The sequence below is a fragment of the Lepisosteus platostomus genome, chromosome 10 (genome assembly GCF_059453375.1).
Source record: "Lepisosteus platostomus isolate fLepPlt1 chromosome 10, fLepPlt1.hap1, whole genome shotgun sequence".
Lineage (NCBI taxonomy): Eukaryota > Metazoa > Chordata > Actinopteri > Semionotiformes > Lepisosteidae > Lepisosteus > Lepisosteus platostomus.
Window position 1 is genome coordinate 25905910 of NC_142620.1, and position 27310 is coordinate 25933219.

At 38.5% G+C, this 27310-nt stretch overlaps 1 protein-coding gene across 4 annotated transcripts in view; it reads left to right on the top strand.

The window, feature by feature from the left end:
- The first annotated feature begins 282 nt into the window (after positions 1 to 282).
- The window catches only part of pals1a (protein associated with LIN7 1, MAGUK p55 family member a), an 82210-nt gene continuing 55182 nt past the window's right edge, over positions 283 to 27310 (top strand). The window contains exons 1-2 of one of the 4 annotated variants that reach the window (XM_088648895.1): positions 283 to 500; positions 25985 to 26072. The gene's annotated coding sequence lies outside the window, so the exon portion shown is untranslated. Of the gene's footprint in view, positions 501 to 13474; positions 14002 to 25984; positions 26073 to 27310 lie in introns of those variants that run through there. The other 3 variants (XM_088648896.1, XM_088648897.1, XM_088648899.1) reach the window with 3 other exon arrangements.

A 27310-nucleotide genomic window follows, 5' to 3' on the forward strand; every position in this document is an offset into this window, starting at 1 on the left:
AAGTTCTATATACTTTTTGTATTTAAGCCATCTTGTAAAAAGAGATAATCTAAATAATTATACGAAAATAAGAGGTCGTATAGACTCAGGTTTGTTAATTAACTTCAGGACTTGATTCGCATTAATGCTCCACTCCTCGCCTCCCTGACAAGTACAATAACATTCCTGGCTTCACCTTTGTCCCTTCAGATACAACCCCTTCCTTGAGGCTTGAAGTAAGGCGTGCTCTGATTGGACAGTCTCCAGGGGAATGGAGCCTAGAATGAAGTTTCTTCCAATAGGTGGCGGTGTTTCAAAGCTTCGGGGAGCTGCTGCATGAAGGCTGTCTGCATGGTGCTGCTGTAGTGCAGCAGCGGAGCGGGTCGTGTATTCGGAGCTAAAGAGGATATTTCTACGATCATTTAGGACTTCACCATTATTATAACTTGGTTTTGTTTCTTACCCCCCAGGATTGGAAGTGAAAGGAACTGGGGGCTTCTATCCAAAGGGACCGTGGTGAGGTGAGCGTCTTTTCGTACTGCTGGCTTTCTTCTGGAAGTATTGTTGTCAACAGGTTTCAGCTCTGGAACAGGGAAGCGACGCCTGGGAAGTTTGGATAGTTTGCAGGCCTGCGGGCTTAGCCTACTGTGCAGTCGCCGGAGGCATTGCCAATAAGAACAAAAAAACCTTACCATTAAATCTAGGTGTTTAAAATTATGATCTCTCTGGTCTAGAATGGTTCCCTTAACTTTATTGTATCCCCAATGTGCTGGCGCCGTCCGTGTTTCTGGTCACAGCCGTGTTTGCGTTTCCACCAGGATCAGTACAACCTGTTGAAGGAGCGAATATCAGGCGACGTTCATCCGAAATCAAAGCGGTTGAAGGATTGATTTGTCCATTCAAAGACTGATTTTTGTGTTGGTGCCTTTCGGGTTTAGTTGGATGGGACATACATTGTGCCAAATCAGTTTATTTGTACAAATGTGTTGATTGTGAGTGGCGACTAGAATAATTTGCTGATAATCGTCGACAGGAAAGTGATGGGAGCGCTGTAACATTTCCGATACAATTTAGCCATAGTCTAAGGACCTGTGATGAAGGAATTATCCTTCGGAAACGAGAGAAATCATTCCTGTAATCGCAGAAGTCAGAAACTAACACGTATGTGGCTGAAAACTATTTACTTCGTAATAAGGAATATTCTCTGATGATTTTTTAAATCGTGACTTATTTGAGTGATTTGTAAAACTACCTGTTTTTAATATTTAAAATATTGGTTTTATAGATTATAGTTTTTTTATCGTTGTTTCATTTAAAGCCTTGAGTTATAGCACGCAGACCTGAGCTTGTGTCCAGGTTGTCCTGGTAATCGGTGGTTCATTTCACCGTTTCCGACGTGGAAATTCGGTGTTCAATTCTCCGTGAGGTTAGCCGATGCCGGCGTCTTGTCTTATTACGCCCAGTCTGGAAACCCGACCGTGCTGATCAGTGTGGTTTGCATAAGGGAAACGGTGCATTATGAAACGTCGTTTTATCTAGATGAGACACATGTAACTGTACCACGGCTGCTTGTGTTTGGAAGTCTCTCTCTCCCCCCCCCAAAAAAAAAACCGCCCTAGTAGAAAGAAGTAGTGTGAATTGCTACTTGAATGCGGTTTGCTTTACCTGCGCATCATACACTCAGAACTTTCGTGCGGTATAATTATACTGTCTGATCCTACCAAGCGTTATATTATAAAGTTAAACTCGTCCCCTCCCTTTTAAAGCCGCTATTGTTTGGGTGGGATTCATTGGGGAAAATGAAAAGTAAAAGTGTAGGTTTATAGATTTGTAAGGTTTGCAATAATATACTGACTTAAAATAGATTCAAAATAAGTGAAATACTCGGCAAAATCAAATGTTTCAGTCAAAGCTTATCCGTTTCAACATGCTGATCCAGAGTCGCCCCCTGTATTGAACACCAGTCTTATCGCGTCTTTGCACAATGTGCTATGAATAAAGTATGGGGACTTTTGTGAGACCCTGCTGTTTGTTTGTGGACACATGGGTTATTGCTAAATTCTCTTGGGGCTTCAGCTGTCTCGGCCTTCAGATGTGTAGTTTAGATCATGGGTTTTGTTGTGATTATTGATAAAAAAAACAATCCCATTGTCTTTGTTGTGAGGAATTCCTTTTGTAAAATGAGTTTGAGCAACAGTAACTGTTCTAAAGACTGAGCTGCTGCTCTATGGGATGAGGGGCAGGAAGGATGTCTGTGTTGCCCAGGCTTTAGTGGGGAGCTTTGGAAGATGAGTTTTGGAGTTGTAGACATCACAATACCTGTACGTCTCTGGGGCCTGATGATGATAACTTTTTTCCAAGTTGATTGACAATAACTGGATTTATGGGCCGGAGATAAACAGGTAGCATATAATTAAATATAAGGAGACCTAACTAAAGAAAAATCCTTCCTTTAGAAATGAATTGCTGTCTGTTCTTTTTCTATGGTATAGCTATAATCTTCTCCACACATCAGTTAATGGTGGCTGAAATTGTCTAACAAGTTGTAAATTTGTAAAATATAAAGTAGACTTTATTCCCAGTTAATTTTTCCTGTATTGTACAGATTGGTCTTTACAACATCAAGGATGAAGAAAAAAAGCAACATTGATAGAAGTCATCACCAAGATCCTCTGTCCCTAAGGAGTACTGCTTTTGCTTTTTCTTGAGCGAACTTTGTGTTAATATTTGAATAGACATTATTAGGTTCAGGCGTCTATGGTTCAGTCTTAAACCATAAGCAACAATTTATTCGAGTGCTGGACAGTTTTGGTCAGAAAGCTGTGACCAGACATCCACATTTGACTTATCTTCCTTTTTCCCATCTTGCAATCTTTGTTTGTCTGATTCTGGTCTCCTGTTTGTTTCACAAGCTCATTTACATTCAGTGGGTGACACGGCCTTCTCTTGCTCTGGATTTCTATCTCCACAGGTATTGGAGTGTTAACTTCCCTGAGAACTTTCAAATTCAGGGTAAAACCTTTTCTTAAGAGAGGTTTTTATGTAATTGGTGTCTTTCCATCTCCTATTGCATTCTAAATCCTTGTCTTCAATTGTGCTAATTTTATCTGCTATCTTTAACTTCTTTTCTTACTGTAAAGCGCTTTGAGAATCTATCTTTAAAGGCTCTATAAAAGTAAAGTTAATTATCCAGATGTATGTAGTGCGCTCTTAGTTGTTCCTTGTACCTTTGGGAATGGAGACCTAAGTCTACCTTATGCCACATACACAGCTAGTCCATTAAGTCATGGAATTTCTGTCTAAATCCAGGCATGTTCTAAATGGTATAGTCCAGATTAAACTTCAGATTGCCTACCAACACCTGATCACCAACACATTTCTCTGTAGTATGTTTCATTGGGTGGAGATTAAAGTGTCATCACAGTCATATGACGTGTTTAGAATTTGTGATTGGTAGGTTGATGGATATTTTTATATAATTGGAGGCCTAATTATGGTTCTTGTGTGGTCTAGTACTACATTATTTGGTCTGTGATGTTAGTAAGTCTTGTCTAACCCGTCTGCTATACTTTATTATGTATCAATAGGAGGCAGGCCTCCATCGTGTCGTGGAAGCAGAGTTGAAGAATATTCAAGGCTCTGAATGTACTTTTTGAGTTTTTCAAACTTGGGGTCTGTTAATGTTCTGTGTGGATGAGATTAGGCTACATGTTGATTGTTTACTTATGTTTTAGGGGTGGCTGAATAATAATACAATAATAGTGATGTTGTTTCTTATAGAAAGTTACTGATTACAGTTATAATTATTTTCCTGGTCTTGTGTTCACAAAACTATTCTTTTTTCCAATGTCCATATGGGCCTAAAGATTTTTCAACCCTGGTTGTGAGATGTTACACTTTGGAGATATGAGGATCGCTAACTCACTGGTGTATGAGTTGAGTCTAACAGGGCTGGAAATTGCTAACTACCTCTTTCTCCACAACCACTTATATGGCAGATCTAGAAAAGCCAGAAGAGTGAACCTTTCTTGAACAACATATGTAGATATGTAGGCTGTATATTAAAATGCTTTTCACAGAGTGCTGATGTGATATTGAATGGTAGGTTGCATTTTCCTCTGTTGGAGAATTTCCAAACCAATGCCATGGTATTATGACTGTATACACACTGTATAAGAACCTCGGGTTGCTACTTGGTCACTTAAGAACCCTTGTCACTGTAAGACAGTCTGGTGTCTACATTTACCCTGCGTTTGCACAATTTGGCCGTTTTATTGTTTCCCTAGTTCAGTTGGTAAAGAAGCTTCTCATGTCTCTACCATGCTGTGTAGTGCTGCGCTTCAGTGATGAATGACCTGGGTCACCTTGTATACAGTATATGAAAATGCTTTGGGATGCTTCATGATGAAATGTGCTATATAAAGTCATGGATAAATGCATAGCATCCTTGTTGCAGAACAATGCTTTGCTACATTTTAGATAGACCTTGTACTCTTGTCTGATTTTTATTTTTGTTTGCTTTTGTTTATCTTTGTAGTTTCACGTTTGGTAAAAACCCAAGGCATCGTAGATTAAACTGTGAAAGCAATATGATTAAAGGCTTTATATAGGTATATGATGTTCAGTGTGTTTCTGAATTAGAAAGGAAAGGAACTGAAGTCTGGATACTTTCATCTGCAGCCTAGTTTAAGTCTTGTCTAGGAAAAATAATAATTTGCGTAGAACCAGGAGAGGAGGGTCTTTAAAAGAATATGTAGTAGGTCATTTGGTACACTAGGTTGTTGTTTCTAACAAGGATTATTTCAGCACCTAAAATGGAAACCACAGTTTGTCTTGATTTAATCTTTTCCTCTTTTAGGCCAGGACACTCTAGAAAATGAGATGGCTTTCTCCAGGGCTAATTCCTGTTTAGACAAATATGGTATACAGGGTAGAGACCAGGGAATTTTTGTAATATTTTTTCAAACAAAACTGGTGAAAATTTAAATCTGAAATCAAAATATTTAGGTGTGCTCATAAACAGAGGTGTATCTTGTGATCATGAGTTGGGCCTGGAGTTTTCCTTGGTAACATTCTTCTAGGCATCCCTGTGGGCACTCTAATCTCAGTAATCATCAGGTGATTAATTAGAAACTATGATTTTGGATGAAAATCAATAAACCGAGAGAGAAGCAAACACATCAAAAAGCATTTAAAGCAGTACAAATATTCACCTGTTACACTGTACAGATAAATGTAACTGCTTTGGCAAAACCTGCAATTTATTATTCAAAAGAACAATAACTCAGAAGATCACCACAGACATTTAAAAGGGGGAGAACAAGATTCCTAGCTGTTTCCACTTTTCAGCAAATGTAAAACTAATTTGCAAAAAAACAGTTAAAATGTCTAACCATATATCCATAGTTACTGGTAAAACTGCAGATGCAAAAGATCACTATTTTACACATTTTGTTTTATGACTTGTGATTTTACAAGCAGGAAATCACATTTCAATGAACTTCTGATGGGTGCAGCTGAAGTGAAAGGCTTTTCTGTACCTGTAAGACTACTTTCTGAGCAATTTATAACAACATGGAAGACTTAATGATCAGTTGCAGAACATTATTCCAGACACATTCGTTTTTATATTATATATAAGGCAAACTTTAAACCAGATCAATCAAAGACATGTTTCATTCAACATCTGACAGTCTTCTCAGGGCAGTCAGGATATTCCACTTGTTGAAAGTGAACAGTTCCATTAGAGTTTACTTTGCTTTGAGGTTAGTTTCTGACTTCCTCAGAAAATATAGTGGCAATATCTTTTTATGTCTTATTAGGGTGGTTGTTTACCTGGTCTTATGATAGAGCAGCTGCAGAGAATAAAAAAGCTTGTTTCTCCTGCGCAAGCTGAGAATTCTTCATCTTGTACTGCCAGAGCAGACCTATACAGACCTTCCTGTTCCATGGAAAGACAGGTCAGTGCTGTAGCAATCTTCCAGGTGTGTTCTCACACACTGCAGTGTAGATTAGAGCTGATGGCAGCTTGGGTATCCTCTTGATACAACAAAAAATGCTTAATATATTATATAATATAATAAAAGTAAAAAAGTTACAGATGAGAGTAGGCCATTTGGCCTGTCTAACACATTTTGTTACTAACAGCTAATTGATAGAGGGATCTCGTCCAGCCTTTGCTTGAAATTACTATTGGCCAGGTCGGTAATGTAGTTTGGTACAACAACTCCTCTAAGACATTTAATCTATGTGAACACTGAATTGTTTTATTCAATATATTATGGCTATCATTAAATAGCGAGAATCAGAACCCATTCATGTTTTCTAGAATTCACTTCAATGTATTTTATTTTATATAGTGCCTTTCAGAACAAGCTTTCCCTGAGGTGCTTAACAATGCAAGTAACCATACATTTTGTGAATACAGAACAGAAGACCAGAAGACAATGGAGGAGAGGAACCAAAAACTCATTAATAAGGAGAAAAAACCCTCTAGGGGTCCAGGGTCAACTGGCTGGCCAACCCCTTTGGACATGCTAACATTATATAATTAAAAAAATGAATAAATGAACAAGGGTATTAATCCATTCATCATGTATTCTGTATGTCAGTACCCCATGCAGATCTCTGTAGACCAGAAAAATCCTCCTAAACGATAGCTATATCCACGATGTCCCTCTTGGATCCATGGCAGTGATGAAGCATCCAAATCAGATGGTGCCCAACCTGGGCACCATCCGGACATGTGGGGAGAAGAATAGGATAGTTTGGTCAGAACAGATGTATCTACCTGTTGGGCCAACATAGAGACACACAATGGCATGCACAGCAACACCAGCAGCCATGGTTGCAGCAGGCTACTCACACTGTAAGGCTAGGCTGAAGTAATAGGTCTTCAGTCTGGATTTGAATACTGAGATTGACTCTGCATCCCGAATATGGGGTGGGAGACTGTTCAATAAGCCAGGGGCTCTGTAACTAAAGACTTTACTGCCAACTGTTTTTTTTATAAATGCATGGAATATAAAGAAGACCTGCATTGTGTCATCTAAGCAGGTGACTTGGATGGTATACATTAATAAGTTCCATTAGATAGACAGGTGCCTGACCTCTGAGAGCCTTATAAGTAAGTAGAAGGATTTTTATGTCTGCCCTGTACCTGACAGGAAGCAAATGAAGAGAGCAAAGTATGGCAGTTATACAGTATAGGTTCTAACACTTCTGTTAACACACAGACTATGTGTAGTCACTTACAGACTTATGACATTGTCAACACCCAATGGAAGGGTGATTTGTTCCTTTTTGTAGCCAGGTGTAGTGTTATAGCAAGGGTACTGTTAATTGAGGACAGATAGCCCAACAAAATAAGTTATTACTAGCACCTCAACCTCCTTGGTTAATTTGCAATAATCTCTGTGCTGTGGAGCTCAGGTGGTGAAGTCATAAATCTGCTCTTTGGATACAGACATTTTAGGCAATTTTACCTTCAGTATTTGGATGTCAGTATAATGGTTTTGTATTAATTTCTGAATGTCTTCTCAATTAGATTGCTGATTTGCACTATTGTATTTTTTCTACAAGTACAGTATTCTCTCCCAGAACTTGTACTTTACTGGAAGCTGCCAGTGAAACACAGTGACTGTAAGATGAGTCGTACTGATTTTATACTTGATTGCTGTCTGCAAAGACGAAACTTTGTATTTCCAAGTTGTTGATCGAAAGTCGAATTCTGAAAAGATTAAAATGGATCCATTTTATAATTTAGTAAGAAATAATGTATGCTAGAAATGAAAACACGACATTTTTTTTCCCTGAAATATATTTGATTTTGAGATGGGGAAATGTGGGACAGATTTTACATTGGAGCAGGATGCTTTGAAAGCGAGTGTCACCTCGGTAACTGGCAGAGGTGGGCTTTTTGCAGTTAAGTGTTTGTTGCATCTGTCTGTTGTGTTACCCACATGGTAGTCAATGTATTTCAGTTCAGTAAAATCCTGAAGTAGTGATGATGAGATAATAGAAATCTCTCAAAAGTAAGCAATGTAAAACTAATAAACAGGAATCTTCTTACAGAAATGGCACAGTGATATTCTCTGTCATCTTTTCAGGGGAAATACTTGCATCTTAAAGGTGATGTCCTGTTTTAACATGTGTGAGGCATGCACAAATGTCAGGTCTACAAGAAATCTCAACTATGTATTTAGACAAAATGTGTAAAAATGTTTCTAAAACAAATGCAATTCAGAGTTTAGAAGGAGAGCAAGAATATTTGTAATATTTTGTTGTTCATTACATTCAGACTGCAATGTTGAAGTTAATACTGCACTAGCTACTTTATTTAAATATCTGAGGTGATGTACTCTACATCTAACCCAGTAAAACAGCATATTAACAGATAAATTGAAGCCAGACAACCATATAACACAAGGGTTATACACTCTTTATTTAAAATAAAAGTTAAAAAATTAATGCTGGGAGGAGTGAAAAGTTATTTTCAGACTAGGATAGTAAGATGAAACTAGCTAGCGAGAGAGCCTCTTCCTACCCCTTGCCCAAGTACCCACTATCCAGCATCCATATTTCAGTGTGATATTTTGTATTGTAACAAAAGTTCCAGGTTCTGTGTTTATTGTGTGGGGAATGACAGCCTAGAAACTTAGTTTTATTGCTTGTTTCATTACAGTGAAGCGTGCTATTGATGGAGGCAGAGATAGAAAGTGTAGGCTGGACACAGAGGAGGGATTCTTGTTTATTTTAGCTAAGTACTATATGTCTTTGATTACCATTTTTCTTTTAGTTGATCAGTGCTATTTAAATTAAGTTGAAACCAGTGCATTAGTTCTTTATCATAATGAAGGAGGGTTACTTATGTATCTATGATTAAAAGACTATATATTGTAATATGTTGTACAACAGTACAACAGTTAGGTCTGGTTATATGTGACTGAACCCTCACGAATGTTAAAATCCCACTGTGCTTTACATGCCCAGAAAGTCACATAAACTAAACTTAAACTTTGTTTAATCAGACCCAGGTTAATATGAGCCCCCTTCCTTAGTTCGTTTAAAGGGATCGTGTTAAGGAACAATTTAATTGGTTTGTTCTGATTAACACTTTCTCTCCCGTTGTGAGATCAGGTGGTGCCCTAAATCTTTAGTGTCTGTACTGAAAAGGTGAATTGAACTTTTTTCACAAGGGATTGTGGTTCCCAGGAAACATTGTAGGCTGCATCCAAGATGTTGAAATATTTGTCCAGGTTGTTTGTGCAACACCGAAGGATTTTTGATTTCAAAGCTGATTGCAGTCACACACTGTACATTAATTCTGTGTACAGACAGAAGAGAACGTTGAGATGAAAGGCAGCTGAGACAGAAAATGGCAAGCAGCTATGGAATGGGGAGGGAAATAAATTTATGAATAAATTAAGGTTGCCTAGTCCTTAAGCATTTTGAGGATATGCTTTAGGTTTTTAAGATATAATACTTTATGGAGAGTTTATTTTAATAAAACCTACATGAGTTTCTTAGAATTGTCCAGCTATTATCGTAAATGATAAGCAAGGTACTAAATATTTAATCTATGACAGTATTACTTGCTGAATTATTAGGTTTAAGTCCTTCTTTTTAATACTAGACAACTACTGTATATTAACATATCCAGCAATTAATGTGAGATGTGCTGGTTCAGGATTTCTTATACTACCTAAACCCCTCGGTGGGAAAGCCTTCTTGTGAGCAGCACCAAAATTGTGGAATAGGTTGCTCAAATCCATTAGAGACACTGTGACTGAAATCATTTTTTATTGTTGCATTTCATTTCATTTTATTTTCCTCTTAGTTTTATTTGGTCATTTTGCTGAGACATTTTACTAGTCTATTTTATGTGTGCATAATTATAGTGCTTTTGAGTTTTTTTAGTGCTTCATAAATTTTATCTCCTAAATATGAGGACAGATTCATCCTCTTGAATGGCAAAAGTACTTTTGTATGCACACTATTTACAATTTGCTGTAGCTCTAAAGAAGTCAATATTTTCATACCCTTTGTTATATGGAACATAAGCCATATTGGCTTTGCTTTTGTAACTGACTTCTGGATTACAGTGTAGGTTGCAAATGAGAGGAGGCCTTGTGACCCCTGACCCTAACCCTCTATCTGACCCCTGACCCTTCTCGTTCCTCTGGTTGTTGGGTATGATCCCAGGATGATGGGGCAGTTTATTCCACACTCTCTAACCCATGTTCTCAGTCCTGGATTTGTTTTTCTGGGCTCCTCATTAATAATACTGCAATCTTTCTGACTGTTCTGACTTTCTCCATACTACAGTGACCAGATTTGGAAAGTGTTTCAGGTGGGAGTAGTTCTCCTGCTCTTTGCCTGTGGTTGTTGTGTGGCATCTAGACAGTGTGTTCTTCATAACTCCATGATACAAACTCTTATCTCTTTTGTTGTGTTAGTGACTCAAGCGCTGTACTTGTACTTCGACTGTGTCCCAGAGGTGTTGCTCAATCTTAAAGAACCAGAGAGGCTAGAATGAAGCAATGGCAGCCTGTTGAGAAATTAGTTTTCTATTCACATTAAAATATCGACAATAACTTACTATTTCTGGTTTTATTCAATGCAAAACATTCACTGAAATTGGCATCAAGTGCAGTCTGTGAAATCATACCTGGTTGTTGACACTCCTAAGGTTTTATGCAATTTAGCCATATTTAGTTCTGTCTGTACCACTTGTCATAGCATTAATAATAATAATAATTGCTTACACTTATATAGCGCTTTTCTGGACACTCCACTCAAAGCGCTTTACAGGTAATGGGGTCTCACCTCCACCACCACTGTGCAGCATCCACCTGGATGATGCGACGGCAGCCATAGTGCGCCAGAACGCTCACCACACATCAGCTATTAGTGGGGAAGAGAGTAGAGAGTAATGAAGGGATTATTAGGGGATTATTAGAAGGGCCTACACCCCTACTTTTTTCGAGAAACGCCCTGGGATTTTCAATGACCACAGAGAGTCAGAACCTCGGTTTTACATCTCATCCGAAGGATGGCACCTGTTTACAGTATAGTGTCCCCATCACTATACTGGGGCATTAGGACCCACGTGGACCACAGGGTGAGCGCCCCCTGCTGGCCCCACTAACACCTCTTCCAGCAGCAACCTTAGTTTTTCCCAGGAGGTCTCCCATCCAGGTACTGACCAGGCTGACACCTGCTTAGCTTCAGTGGGTTGCCAGTTGTGAGTTAAAGGGTGATATGGCTGCTGGCATTAACCTAAAAAGAGATTGTTCCCATGACTGATTGTGCTAATGGGATGGCTGCAGACTATCCATTACTTGGTAACTAGCTCAGTGACTTCTGAAATGCCACTACTGGAAACATTCATGCTTCTTAACACTGTTTTGCCATCTTCTCTGAAACTTTTGTCACCTTTTAGTCATTTTGAGTTAAACCTGCTTAAATTTCCTCCTTATTTATTTGACACTTGTTGTGTTAAATGTCTGCAGACTTGCTTGCTGTGGCTGAGCATGTGGTGGGGGGATACATACTTGTTACAGCACTGCCAAACTAATGGCAGAGCTATAACAACTAGCAGTTCTTAAATTGTTTAAATATGTTCAATTTTTTAATTGTAAAAAAAAGTAATATTCTATGTATTTTCCTGTTATTATTAAACCTGTATTAACTAAGTTACATGGAAAACATAGAAACATACACTATACCTATTGAATGGGTGATTCAGGATGTACAGTAGGAAGCTAGTAAGACGTGCTTTAGAATATTGTGCTGTTTTGCTCTCCATACCCCAAAAGAATGTATCTCTTCAGTTTAGAACAAAGGAAATTGAGAAATGATTGATTAATGTACTGTATATAAAATTCTAAGGAAGACAGGACCAACCCAGAGTAATATTTCGCTTTGCATTAATACTGGGACACGGGATCTTGGTTGAAAACTAAAATAATTTAGGATGGTGAACAGGGAATGCTTCTTTACATAAGGAATTGTGGGTGTAAAAAGTATATATATGTACCTGTACACTGTCAAATGAACAACATGGGCATAATGGCCTCCCTTCATATGCAGCCTTTTTTATGGAGCAGGTACCCTTTGTAAAAACAAAATAAAAAATTGATTTGAAGAACCACTGAAGTACATGGGGACTAAATTGTGTCATTTACTTGCCTGATTCCCAGGTTTGCCGTATAAAATACATAGGTGGTTACAGTGGTGTTTATTCAGGCACATGAAAATAGAAAACAAAGAAACGGATAGCTGTGGTCCAGTTATGAACTTATTCTGAAAATGTATTGTAACCTGTTTAAAACCACACAACTGTTCTGGCTGGGAGATGGAGGAGCCAATCTGAAAAAATGATAGCATGAAGCAGTCTTATGATTTGACAGCATGACCCACATAAAACCCTTAGGAGTAACTATAGTATCACTTTAAAGTTTCCTCTTGTGCAGGAAATGAGGGATTATATTTAAATTAAATAACACTTATGATCTAGAAGACATACAGATTTAGATGCTCTGTGTGTTAAATAGGGATTGTCTATAGTAACTATACATCACACTTGTTGCTGAATGGCATTAGTGATTTAATCTCTTATCAGTTGGCAGTTCTCTAAAGGAAAAAAAGATTTTAAAAGATGCTACTCCAGAGACTGTAAACTAAGAAAATGCTTGAAGGTGCAAGAAAAAGTGCTCAAAATAATGACAAAATTAGTACAAGACAGCAGATGGTAGCAAGCCAGGATATCTTTATTTTCAGTATTGTGTTCATTTTTAGTTTGCATATAAAAGAAAAATATATTGCTGCTCTGTTCAAAACTCCTGGGATCATTCAACAAATGGCTGGACAAGATCCATCCAGATTTAAACTACTATGAAAACATGATCTACCAAACATCCTCTTTTCATTGTAATATCTCTTTTACAGAATGGATGAAACTCTGATGAATAAGCTGCTGCTCTGTAAATCTGAAGAACATGAAAAAATCTGTCCCTGTGTTAAAAGGACCTTAAAAAACCTTGTTGCAGCTTTCTTGTTAATCTGGTAAAATATACCTATATGATGGAATGAACTAAAAGAAAAAAAAAATTAGGCTCTCTCTTCAGTTGTCTGCGGTTAGTGTCACCTGATTTTGCACATAATCTTTTTAAAAGTTTTTTTCCTTTTTTTCTTAATTAGATGCTTCTAAGCAGCTTTTAAACAGACAATCAAAGAGAAAGGACTCATTTCTTTGAGCAAAAATTGTGCTTCAGTATTGCTTGGTACGTGACCAGTGTGTGACCCCCCCCCTTCAGACCCCTTGTTCTGAACGAGCTGTTGTGAACTCCGTCCTCAGGAATGTCTACTTCACCTCCCGTTGTTCCAGGGCCCGTGTTTAGTTCTTCAACGTTTCTTGTTTTTTCTGAGATAAAGAAACGGAGTAGGACTCAGCCCCTTCCTGTGCCTGGCACTGAGCAGCATTTTCTTCAGAGCTGGATTTGGAATCTGGAGAAGGCAGATCTGGATTGTATAGGAATGTTACAAGTGACGTGTCAGCTGACAGGCGAAAGCTCTGGTTTTGCTCTCAAGTGACATGAGTTTCTCATTCAAGTTTTGGTTGTATTTTTCCTTGAAGTATTGAGGTTTGGGCTTTAGCATCAAGTGTCGGGGTACACTGCAGTGTACTGGAACACTGTCTTCAAGACAGAAAGGCTATTTTACTGACTTGGACAGAAATTAGTTAAATTTCACCCGTCTCCAACTAAGATCAGAGTTGTACTGTAACTTACTTAAGGTTATTTTTTTTAATTGGAATGAGATATGTCTTGTAACATGTTCAACCTTAGAGATCTGTGAGATTGATATGCCATATTTGCATTTATTTTTTTTTCTAAAAATTTTCTAAAAGTCTAGAATCTGTTCTATTTTGCTCCCATGTTGGAGCTGAAGATGATGCAGTTATAGAAATGGGAAGAACAAAAATCATTATCATCCCAGAAGGGAATCCAGTCCTTTCAGGTAGGTAGCTCAGCTCCATGTATGTAGCAAAAAGATACATTTAAATAAGGCCTTTTTGTCTATTATGCAAAATGACTTTACATTTAAAAGGCAATTATTTTTTGTGTTTGTTTGGAATTGTTTCACTTGTCATTTTAGTGGGAGGGCTGTAGTTGGTCTGGGGATTAAAAAAGTCAGTAGCAGTATGTACAGCCTTGTCATTTTGGGCTATATGCACTGTGCTGCAGCTACACTTGGCGACAGTCCTCAGTTCTCTGGAATAACCTCTATGTTCTACAGGTGCTGCTGTGCTGGAATTTCATAAGCTTGTCTGCATTTTCATTGAAAGGAAGTGGGTCTCTTGTGCAGAAGACTTTTAACAATGTGTGATTTGGACTACAGCACCAGTCGTACTGGTAGGGCTGGTACTGTAAAACCGTTAAAAAATGAAAGCAAAACAGTTTTGTTAGAATGTTGTTTAGGCTTTGTCAGTTAATGTTCTTTAAGCAATTATGCACATTGCAGTTAGTGTAAATGTACTGTAACCTCTGTAATAGGCACTTTGATGTCTGTATGGAGATACATCATTGATCACTTCAGAGATCTCTTCATTATTTGTTACAATAATGAATTATTGTGTAGTATGTATGTGGGGTAAATTCAAGATAGCTCTTTTCCTGACAGTTTTGAAGGAAAAGGGATGGCTTGAGGACAGTAGTAATTGAGATTAAAAACAAACTTGACATCTAACTGAAGCTGTCACCAATGAGCTAGATGTGTAATTGGGGGGTACGCACAAGCTTGTCAGGCTAGGAAGGACCAAAGCAGCTGGGTCATGTGCGACAGAGGTGTAGAGGAGGGGTTTAGTGCGGAGATATGACCACAAGGAAGGAGCTAAGGTGTTAAGAATGCTGTCCAGAGAGGAATGTAAGCCCTTGGATACACTGAATAAACATGATAGGATAACAGCTGTTCACCATGAGGTCACTGCTTCATTGTGTAGTAATGCAGATTGTTGGTCTCTGGTAGGAGGTGTATGCGATGTTGGGTAAAGCAACTTGAATGGTCACAGTGGAAGGTTATGTCAGTTTTTCTGAAGTAGTGTATAGAGTTACCCATTCCAGTTGTTCACCTTCAAGAGATGTTGGCATTTGAACATGGTTTTGGTCAAGTAAACAATGAAGATGTCACATTGCTTCATTTATGCTCAAGTAAGGAATCAGTGTAACTTGGCTGGTGGGAAGACAACAGGTTAGTCATCAAATTCAATAAAAGAGGAATGGAATTGGAACCACTTCTGTACTGACACTTTTTTAAAAGTGTACAGTAAGGCCAATAATGAGTTGCAGTATGAGCTTGCCATTCATATTGAGAAAACATAACTAATTTCTTATGTGTTTTTAAATGTAGGGATTGTGATGCTAGTTATAGGTCAGACTTCTACAGTAAACCTGTACTCTTGCCAGAGCTTGCCAGATGTACAGGAATGGCTGGGGTTCAGTATGGCAATTTGGTAATAGCTTCTAACAACACACCCAAGACTGAGGACCCAGGCAGTTTCGAACTTTCACATGAGTGTAGACTGAGCCTGAAATACCAGATTATTCTGATTTGTTGTAACATGTGCAGGGTTACAGTAGGTGGAGTACTATAGTAAACGAGTATTCATTTCACAGTAGGAAGCATCTTTACAAGTATGTCTTAAGTTTTTATACATACCTAAGTCTTGAACAGTTAATATTAAAAAGGTGGTATAGGAATCCTATATAAAATACTTACTTAAGGCTTTAGTTAACAGGGGAGATTAGAGAAACACTCCATTTTTAATTAGAAATCTTTTAAAATGTATCATTAATCATCCTTCCCAGTTATCCGTTAATCTGGAATGGCCTACTCAGATTTCTAAAAGTGATATGGGAGTGGGCAAACTGATGGCAAATTTAATTTGCTCAAGTACAGGATGTTAAAATGGCAAAAACAAACTACAAGTCTAAAATGGGAAACACTGAGATTGGAGAAAAGGTTGAAGCATTTATATTGAAACAATTGAATCTTCTCGACCTTATAAGGAAGCAGTTGAAAAGGAAATAAAAATGGTAGCGTACACTTAATAAAAGAATTATCAAGGTACGTGTTTAAACTTTACAGTGCACTAGTACGATTTTATAAAGATTCTCTAACAATTTAGAATATTGTGTGCAATTCTGCTCAACAGCAGTTAGAAAGATATACAAGATGATTGTATGATGATATAACATGTTGTCCTGGAATCATTTCAGAGTAATTAATAGAATCAAAGGATTCTCCTTCACTGGCAGGCAAAATAACCACACCTTTTTTGTCCTGAATAGTGAAGACTGCTAAGAGACATGGTTCAGGCATTCAGGCATTCAGAATCCCTTAAAGTATTAACAAATTCAGTTCTATGGACTTATTCAGAACCAACTGTAAAACATGAAAATGTAAACTTAGTGTGTTTAAAACCAAAATGTGAGGAGCTTCTTGTGTACACACGAGGATGTGGGAGGAGCTAGCTGCCCTGTTGTTGACTGCTAACCTGCTTTCGGGATGATTGGATAAGTATCTTGGCTCAGTTAGCTGAAAAAAGAGCTAAATGGGCCAAGCAACCTTGTCTTGTTTGCACCAGTCCTTATGTACTAAAAACCTCTCTTTGACAGTTGTCCAGATGTGTACCATCTCCTGGGAACTCCTTGCCATCTTAAGCTAGGATAATAGCCTGGAGAGTAACAAATACAGCACTGCTTAAATCCTGTTTCACTTCCTGTAAGATCTGAGTGGGTGTATTCCAATGACTGAAGTGTAGCAACCCGCATTCCTTAGTGCAGTTTCACCTCCAGTGAGATCTGACTTGGCTGGGCTGATCTTCCAGTGACTTCCTGCCAGTTTGTGAGCCAGAATGCATCATTGCATAGTACTGTTGCAGGTTTTGATTCTGCCAATCATTTTATTTAGAACCTTTAATAATAGTACATTGAATCCCACTTTCCAAACGATTTTTACCATTCGTGTTCCCTTGGTAGCAGCATTTAGTAATAGTAAAAAATCTGCTGAATGACACCAGTTGCACTCATTCAGCAGGCCTATTCATCATGATCCCAGACAACCATCTGCTATTGGCAGCAAGCACAGTGGCCCAAGCAGCTGGGCCTTGCCTGTCAGCAGAATTGCCTGCTTGTCCTTGTTAGTGCTGCAGCATCAGTGAGCTAGGAAGCCTGATGTCTTAATCTAAGCAGAACAGATGGTCTTGAGGTATCCTGACATTTGTCAGAGTATAGTGAGCAGATACTGTTGCCAGATTTAATTAGGAGACCTAAATTGTAGTGAACAGTACCAGGTTGATTTCAAGCCTTCTGTTGCAGTATTCAGGGTGCCCCAAGAATTTCAAAACATTTTTTTTACCTGCTATTTAGGCTGTGACAGGAGCTGTGACAAACTGCCAAAGATTATGGGAACATCATTCACAAAACACAGCGTACTGTAGTCATTTTAGTGATCTCATACTGCACACTGCTGCATATTTGTGCAACATTTTTACCTTTCCCTTGAAATTAATAATTAATTCCTGACACTTATATAGCGCTTTTCTGGATACGCTGCTCAAAGCACTTTATGGGTAATGGGAGCTCCCCTTCAAAACCACCAATGTGCAACCCCTGCCTGGATGATTACATCAATCTTCTTTAGACTTCATTTGAGGCTGACATGTTAGATGCCGCATGCTGTACTACCAGTCTCTTAATCCTTGGCATTATGATGTTTAAGAATACAGATACCTCCTGCTTATGTAATATTTGAACAACCAGAAGTTAGCTAGAACACACTCTTATATGGTTGAAGTAACTGTTAACATTATTTCTGTACTGTAATAATACAAAGTTACACTTAAAATAGTGTTCTGTTCAGTACTTAAATAAAATGAAAACCTGTACTCTTGCATACTAATTGTATGTTGCTTTTTGTTGCATTAGGTTGTTGCATTTACCACATGACTTGGATAGTTTTCAGTCTAGAAGGGTAAATCTTCAAGCAAACATAAATTATTCCAGATAGTGCACACATGAGTTTTTCATCATTGCCTCACGGGCGTAAGACAGACTGCCTGGCCTATATGTGATGTGTTTACAAAACTTTTTATGTAAATTGTGGTCGGTATGCTTTCTTTATTTAGCATAAAGTTCACTGCTCTGCTGTGGTAGTTACTCATAAATGACCACATGCTGCCTGGCCTATATGTGATGTTTCTACCTGCAGAGAGAGCTTATATGTATGAAATGAATGTAATGCAGCCAGACAAATGGGCGGCTTTTGCTTTGGAATTTTCATAGCTGTCCATGTTTTCTGCAATATGTACCAGTCACTGTAACTAGGTGTTTAGGGGTGGTTTCTGATGGTTATCTATATTATGAATGCCCCTTGCTCTTCTTGGAAAGACAAAACCACGACATAAGTAATGGAGAACTGCTGACTGTAGCAGTTCTGTAAGGATGTCATTACAGAAGCTATAACTACAAACCATTTTTGGAAGAGCACAGATGCTAATTAGCAATAGTATTTCAGATAGCTGGTGAAGTCTTGGGGAATAAACACTTTCACGTACTGTCAAACATGCCAGTGTAGTTCAGTCAGGCTATGCTATTTGTTAACTTATCATCTGTTGCAAACTGTTCACTTTCAGATAGACTGTGTGGATGACTGGGAAGCTGATGTTTTGATAATCAAGCTGATTAGCTTGATTTTCTGGCATAATTCAGCACCCTAGCAATGTGTTAGCACTGATACTTGGAAAGAACAGACCATTAAGAGCCGCATAGTTAGAAGAGCTCACAGTAAAATGTGGTCACAGTCTATCAGAGTCACTATCACTAAGCATTTTTCTCTGGTCACTCTGCACCTGCACTGGCAGTCTGCCCAGTTATTTATTTGTTACTAGGGAAATTGTGCTTTTTTGTTTTCATTTTTTACAAGGATAAACAATAGGAGGAAGCTATGATTTGTGTGTGGAGAAGCTTTTCAGAAAGATATGCTTAACTCTTTAACTGTTACTGTCACACAAGGGAATCAAAGTAAAGGCAGAATAGACTAGTTACTCGTACTTTTGTCATTTCACTAGAGAAAAGGCAAAAAATATCATTTGGGAACTTCTTGTTCAAAGTAAGGGAAAGGGGTGTGTCATCTACCCAGATGAATTGGTGTTAACTCGGTGTTACAGCTTGCTGTATTTCAGACAAAGAGAAACATTTTCCTAGCAAAGTGGTGGATCAAAACAGACCCAGATGTGAGAATGCGTAAGATGTGAGAATGCGTAAGATGTGTTTGACCATTTTGTAGAATAACTGTTTTTAAATATAGCTGCTAGTCCTGCTGATGTGAACAGTAGAAAGTTTCCTATAGTATTCTAAAGCTCCTCATGAATAGTGTGATATTTGATATGCTTCCTGTGATGCTCATAACTTAGTTTGTCCATTTAAAGTGGTGGAAAACTTTCTCCCTGTATAAACTGTCTCCTCAAACCATCAATGTATTGAGATTCATGAAATTTGAACTAGTTTCGTTAGCAGGCTCCCAGTTACCTTCAGCAGTGTGTGAAGAGAAACTAGGTGGGTTTTAAGGGTTGTTTCTGTCCTTTGGAAGAAAGACAATGTGGATTCAGAGTCTCGAAGTGAGTGAACAGTCTGCACCTTGTTTTTGATTAAGAAAGTTACCAACTGACTTATACCAGAGACAGATGTAATTTGGACAACAGCCAACAGCTTGGCCAGTGCAAAGATAGCGGCACTAGGCTAGTGAAGATGCAGATGTTCTCAGGGAGTGGTGTATGTTTGTACAGAGAGCTGGGGCACTTTAGACACAGCTCCATGCTCTGCTGTGTTTAACAGATACAGTCCTCTATCTTCTTAACATTGAAGAAGCAGCAGCTTATTTTGAAATTTCCCAATTCATATTGTAAGCTCGGTTACATTACTAAGCTCTGCATTTCAGTCTCTGGTAAGGACACTGTACAGTATTTATGTAAATGAAGGGTATGGAAATACTCTGAAGAGGCTGATAGAAAGGAGAGTTTTAGAGTTATTGTTAAGTTGATGTTTTAGATGTTATTAATAGGAGATGACTTCAATATTGTTTTTAAGTGAACTTCTAGTGTATTTAGTGTATTCGTTTTTATTGAGACTTTTCATTTTTGGCAAAGGAAGGTTCTTTTACCCTGCTTTGTTTTTGAAACCTTGTTTTCTGAAGGAGCGTGATGGGGGGGGGGGGGGGGTTTATGAAACTGCAAATTGGTGAAGTTATTCAAAACTTATTTTTTAACTGTAAAGAGCCTGAGAACTTGGAGTGGCAGGCGTTTTCTGGAGTGTTTCTGTGTGGTGACGAAGGCTCTTGATCCGGGTGCCTGGAATCCATGCCTCTGACAGGAACTGCCTGTCCCCTCACATTGTTGAATGGATACAATAGCCCTCTTGTGCTGCTTGGCTCCGATACTCCAGAGTGCTGCTCACAGGCCTCTTCAGAGGTGCACATGAGTACGACCATCATAACTGACTGGGCTTTAGCAAAGAACTTCAGACTTATGAATAGTCATCATACAGAAAAAAAAGAGGTTGGAAGCCATGTGGTAATTGGGATTGAAGATTGCTTTATTTCCAAAGGACAGAGAGTTCTTAACCTTGTGAGAATACTGGGAGGAAAGCTGATTTCAGATCTTGGACTGGACAACGTCAGCAAGTGCTTAGAATTTTTATCGTCTTTGCACCTTTCTGTTCTTTTACCCTTTTTGCCCTCTCTACATGATGCCATGCCATTTATTTACTAACATAGTGGTGTCAAAGGGGTTTTTAGAGGGAGTTGCATTGATCAGCTGGCACTCCTAGATAGTGACTCGTACTATTTGTAAGTTTTGTGAGGCATACCAAAAGTGCTTTCCTGAACTCAAATACCTTCTCTCCTAAAAGAACAACGAAACCAAAAGAGCACACTGTCTGCCCCAGCTAGTACCTGCCTATGATCCTGCAGGAACAGTACATTATTTTAGTCTTTGTCCCACTAAGTGCATTTGGGTCTAGTTAATCAAGGGATTTCTCTTTGGATTATGATCTACAGTAAAATGCCACCATTGGAATGCATTTTTTTGGAAAGTGATTAACTTTCTTTCAGTTTTCTCTATGAGATGAAGGAGCAAAAGTAAAAGAATCTGGAAAGATGTAGGCATATTTGAAAATTATAATTCACTTGCCAAAGTTCAATGATAATACTTGAAGAACCTCTGAACATCTGTGTCAGCAGCACATAAGTATTAGGCAACACTGTTTAAGCATCTGGATTCTTTACCTGGAAGACTTGGTTTAAATCCCAGGTGGGGCACTACCCTTGATTAAGGTACTTCACTCCGTACTGTGCATAGCTGTATGCATGTAAGTGTAAGTCACTTTGGATAAAAGATAAAAGCCAGATATCTAGGGTGGTCACATATTAGAGCCTGTGTGAACGTGGAGATGTCTTGAGTTTCTGTGTTTTTGTCAGTTATCTATTATAATAGATAAGCAACTTGAAGGATTTGCTTTATTAAGAAGCACATGAATTGATTCCTATTGAGCTTTCTGTTCCCTCCTCCCCCCAACATCTTTGAAAGCTGTTTGCTACATATGTGAGGGTCTCATCAAGTTTGAAATTGTTACTTCTTTTGTGGTGTATTTGCCTCTGGAAGTCTTCTGTGATTTCCATGCATATTTGTGTACCCAAAGAACAATCAGACCTGCAGGTCATGATAGGGATAGACACTCCTGTTATCCCTTAGCCTTGTGCTAAGTATCCTGCTTAGTATTTGAAAATATACCTGGTTTCTGAATCTGCAAATACAGTGGGCTCAAGAATTGTTGGCAGCCTTGATAAAGATGAATTGTATGAAATAAGTAGCACTGATTATTAAACATTAAACATTATCTTATTAGTGAAGATCAACAACCATTTGTCTCTTGGTATTTCAGTTCCTTGCCTTTCTCCATGATGATGGATGACAAAAGGTTTTCTTGAGTTATCTCTTTTTTTATACTCTTGTTAATCAGGAAGTGCAAAAAACTTTCCTTAAAACCGAGTTGTATTTAAATAAAAAGAATTTCATTTAAAATGTCATTGTTTGACACCGATGTTTCTGATTAAAAACAACATTACTCATTTAAAAAAACATTTTTAAATAATTGTATTGGAATACAAATCTGTAGTAGCCCCATTTTTGGGGACATAAAATAAAGCTCATTATCTGTGGTTTTTTTTTTCATCTTTATCAAGGGTGCCAATGGGACAGGACATTGTGGGGTTCAGTTAGGCTGCTGAGACTGCCACTTGTCAGTCACTAGCTAGGTACCAGAGCTAAACTGCCTAAGAAAAAGACGGCTTGCTTGAGAATCCTGCTGCTTTTAAACTCAGACACTCAAGAAAAATGCTTCCCCCCTCCCCCACAAGTTTAGGATTGGAGGATGGGATTAACACTGTAAGGTTATACTGCTGGCCGGGACAGTCACTGGTCTGCTGCAGTCTGGCAGGGTTTTTACATTAATCTTCAGTCTCTGAACCCTTTGAAGAAGGCACATTTTTGCACTGTCCTAAGTTTAGATGTATTCTTTTTATAGTTATGCACTAGCATACAAATAATGGACTTGATTAATTCAATTTATATTATGTTGTATGCTGCTTATACTGATTTTTCTTCACAAATATATGTTGTGAATTTTAGCATCTGTTCACTGCTACTGAAAAAAACATGACTACAGGCACACTAAGTAAGGGTTTAACACTGGTCTGTAGGAATCCAAGTTCCTATATTCTCTAGATCTGTGCTCATTACCAATGTGACATTCCCTGTTAACCCTGCAGGATTTCTTTTCTTTTTCTTGCTCACAGAGAGAGCTTTCTTGAAGGGAATCTGTTCAGTTTGTACTCTGCTTTAGTAAGAAGAATCCTGGTATGAAGCCTATTTCCTGAAAGGCACTATGGAATAGGATGCTTTACTAGCTTGTCATCTGCTTTTAATATACATAAGACCATAAGACATGTAACGTACAAGAGGTGGCTGTTTGGCCCATCCAACTTATTTGGTAGAAGCTACTTCATTCAAAAATGTCATCCAGCTGATTCTTGAAAATACCTAGGTTAAAGTATGTTCAGGTGGGTAGCTGCGTCAGTTTGCGTAGGCTGCAAAGGAACAAGTAATAGATTTATACCATGCTGAAAGGAGAAGAAAGAAAACGCAACGTTTTGGCCGTGGAGCCTTCTTCAGGTGTGACCTGCGCTACGGTTCCTTTAAGACCTAGGTTATTCATTATGCCTGGATATATTGTTCCATACTTTTTGAGGCCTTTCTGTTAAAACATAACTCATGTTTTAAGTGTGTTTCTGCAGTTGATATATGTAAGTTGTGATTGGTTTCTTTTCCAGGTAATTTTATATCCAAATTTCACTTTCTTTTTAAGCACCAAATGGAGAGACAATGCACAGCAGACAGTCTTTATAGTTTGTTATGTTATAGTGAACTTTGCCAGATATTGAGGTGTACAGTGCTTTAATGCTGCATTTAAAAACTGGCCTCCCCGTGAATGGTATTTATTGACACAGATAATTGTCCACGGTACTATTGACCATGCTAATCCACCAGAATTAGCACTGTAACAATTGTAACCCATGGGAACAGTCACTGTAGTGCTTTTATGGCATGGCTATATTTTAAAATGAAGTAAATATTGCCTGCTGTGTCTTGAAAGTGATAGGTGCTTTTTATCTGCAGCAGAGGGAATTTGTTTTATCTCCATAAAATGATCTTAAACTTGATTTATCTATGTTTACTAAGGTATCTTATGTTAGTGACTCTGAATCCTGGGCCTAACTGACCAGTGTAGACACAGTCTCCTAGTTTTTGTTCTAACTGCACCCTTAACCACTAATGTTAACTGATGCTTGTAGCTGATCAGCCTGCTTGATTGGACTTTTTCACTCCGTCCTTGGTTTAAAAAATATAATTACAGCAACTTAAACTGAACTTGTTAAATAAAGGTTTGTTCCTTTTATTCTGACTAAAAAGCTCTTAAGAGGTAATACAGTGATTAACCTGTAGAGGGGGTGATTATACTATATCAAATACTTTCATTAAACAGTAGGTGCTTTTCCTTTTTGCAAAGGTCTTATTGGTTATGTTTCAGCTAATATGCCTGAACAAGGGTAAGATCTGAAATACATCGGAATTGGAAGAGGGTTAATACCAATTACAAATCTCAATGTGTTACATTGTATTTTATCAAAGAACTTGGAGCAAAAACCCCAAAACACAGCATACCCCCCAGTTCAGGATAGAGGACTCCTTTTTTGTTATGAACTCATCTGGAACCTTTCTGCAGAAAGGCAGCCAAGGTACAACTCCCAGCACTTCAAAATGGCAAACCATAGCCAAGGCACTCGGGAATGTTGATGACTTGCACTATGTGACTGAGAGGTTGATGGATTAGTTAAAATAACCAATTTCGAATGTGAGGCCCTTCCTGGTCAATTTTACCTTAGCTCAAAAAAAAAAATGATGCCCATTGTCAATTGCTAATTTTAAACTACTGCAAAGGGACTGAGAACTGATGTGAAAAGGGTAACCAAAGGAGAAAACCTTTAGCACAGCTGGATGTACACTGCATCACAGCACTGACATTGCAGTTATGGGTCCTCAAAAAAGAACTGAAGCTCAAGTTGCAGTGTATGGTAGTATATTGATTTCAGAATAGTACAGATCAAGGGTCTCTAACCTACAGCCTGAGAATGAAGTAATAAAGTATTTTTATCCAGCCCGAGAACAGAGGACAGCGCCAGCACTGCATGCTTATGGGCAAGTGTTAAAGAAGTGAAATAACCTTTAGCTCATGTTCACTTGTTTGTTGTTCTTGAGTTTTCTTGCATTGTTTGTTCATTTATTTTACATTGAAATGTCAGGAGCTAAGAGGAGAAAAGGTGATGAAGAGTGCCATCTACCTAACCTTTCACTGTCTGGCCCAAGGTTGGAGACCCTTGGTATAGATAATGAATGTATGGACTGAGTGCTTAAAATAGCACTAATCATTAGGTCTGTGCTTGAAGTGAAGCACTGCTCCCTCTTGGAGCTTGATATTGATCACAAACCAATAAGGAAAGTAAATGCAAGAACTGTAATCCCCTCTCCTTATCCTGTAGTCACAAGTCTTTCTGGTTTTCTATCCACTTAAGCTCCTATAAGTACTTAATTGAATCAATTATTGATTTCAATGGTGTAAATTCCCACTGTTTCACATGGGAAATCCGTTCCCCTGTATGTCCTGCAGGGTTGTGATATGCCATTCCCCTGTATGTCCTCCTTGTGTCCTCCTACACTCAGCCTAGGAAAAGCAAATGAAGTACATCAGTCATTCTTATCAAATATAATTTTTTAATTGTAACTTTCGCACAGTAAAAAAAGCAATTAGGTTTTGTACAAATCTTTGCACTTGATATAGACAGTATATACAAATTGATCTAAAATTGTTTTCTTGAGAGGTCATTTGCTCCTGAAGAGTGTTTAAGTTTGATAGGTATCTGGTTGGTTGACCAGCACTTTTGATCACAGTATGTAGTATGAGGAGCTGTTAACTGGGATGTCAGGTTTACGCTGAAGCTCAAGTAGAACACAATTAACTAGCTCTTAATTAGCTCTGTTTCCTGTCTTGCCTCTGTCACTGTTGTGGATCTAGAGATAGGTCACTAGCCGTACTCCCAGTGCACTCATCTTTTCCTGCACATCTACTGAGTCAGAGTATTGAGAGAAGACACATCATACTGCTCAGTGTCCAGGCTTTATTGGCATCATCAGAGCGTCTTGCTAGACTGCTTGAGCCATCTGCTGTGTAAGCACAGGGTGCGGATGGGCTCAGTGAAGTGGAACCACTGCCTTGCCCCTTGCCCTTTGCCCTGCACTAGAGTGACTGGCTGCCTTGGTTTTACATTTCAGGTTGAGCCATAAGAGTCAAGAAAACTTAAAAGGGATCTGAAGGCGTAGGCAGGAAGGAGTGCAAAGAGTATTTCCTGCTTGGTTTTGGGTAAGGACTCGGGAAGTCACCTTTCTCTTTCCTTCTCAGGACCTCGTGCTCGCTGATAAAGCTGTTCCCATGGTGATGCTTAAGGCCGCTGTGGTGAGGGCTGCCTGTGGAATGATAATCTCCTGGAAAAGAGGCTTCCCAGCTGATCCCTGGAGGGTTTGGAGAGGGAGAGAGGGCTAAGGGGGTCATCGGGAGAATATTGGAACTAATTCGCAGGAGCAGCAGCATCTGATACTTCAGCACGCATGACGTTTCAGGCTGTGATATGGCAATTAGGCATTTAAACTACAGTATAACATAGTGTGCTCAACGGTTGCTTGAATTGTGCTGTCTTGTACAGATATCAGTTAGGTCTATTTGTAATCTTGCACAGTGTAAACAAGTGTCCTCTGTGCAGCTCTTGCAGTTTCTGTTTTTTTACAGTTTCAAAACAGAATTGTTTTATTACTCTTGCAGTAGTCATTTTTCTTACTCTTGAGATCTCAGTTATGAAGTTACTGAAATGTGCCCTTGCATATATGCGATCTGTGTTATTTTGAATAGAATAGAACAGAAACGCATCATAAATCTACAAACAATTGATACACAATGTCTAAGAGTCTTAGTTTGCACTTCAGCTGAGCTCGGAATGACTTCATTGTACCAGTAATTTTCTTAATTAGTCCAATTTAAGATTTTTTTCCCAGAAACTCCTTGACTAGTTAAAGATTCCTTTAAACACAGGCTCTCCTGAAAAGTATAATAGGTACAGAGTCATCTCAGTAAGTCCACTGATATGATGTAATAACACCAGTGCCTCAGTCTCACAGTTTGTTAACCCATTGACCTCTGCCAGTATCTGACAATTAGCATTTGAAAAAGACCAGTTGTCGTTTTTCCTCCTACAGTAACACAGTTACTGTTCACGTAATCCACTCTTATTCCTTTCTACTGTGTTGAAGATGGAAGGTCCTTTTGTTTGGGTATGGCAGCACTGTCCACTTTAGCTGTAATGCAGATGTTTTTGGCTCCAAATAAACACTCAGCCTGTTAGGTATTTGTGTGAACTGACTGAAGCTTATTTAAAGCAAAATCACGATAGCAACAGTGCCATTGCAGAGATGTAGGTTATCTTTGTGTGCATAGGAGAGCTCGACTGCCTAGACACTGAGGTTAAAAGGCTGTGTTTGATTGTTCTCCATTGTCCAGGGTTTTTCAGCCAGTTTATTTTTCTTTTTGTCAATAATTGAGGTTTTCAT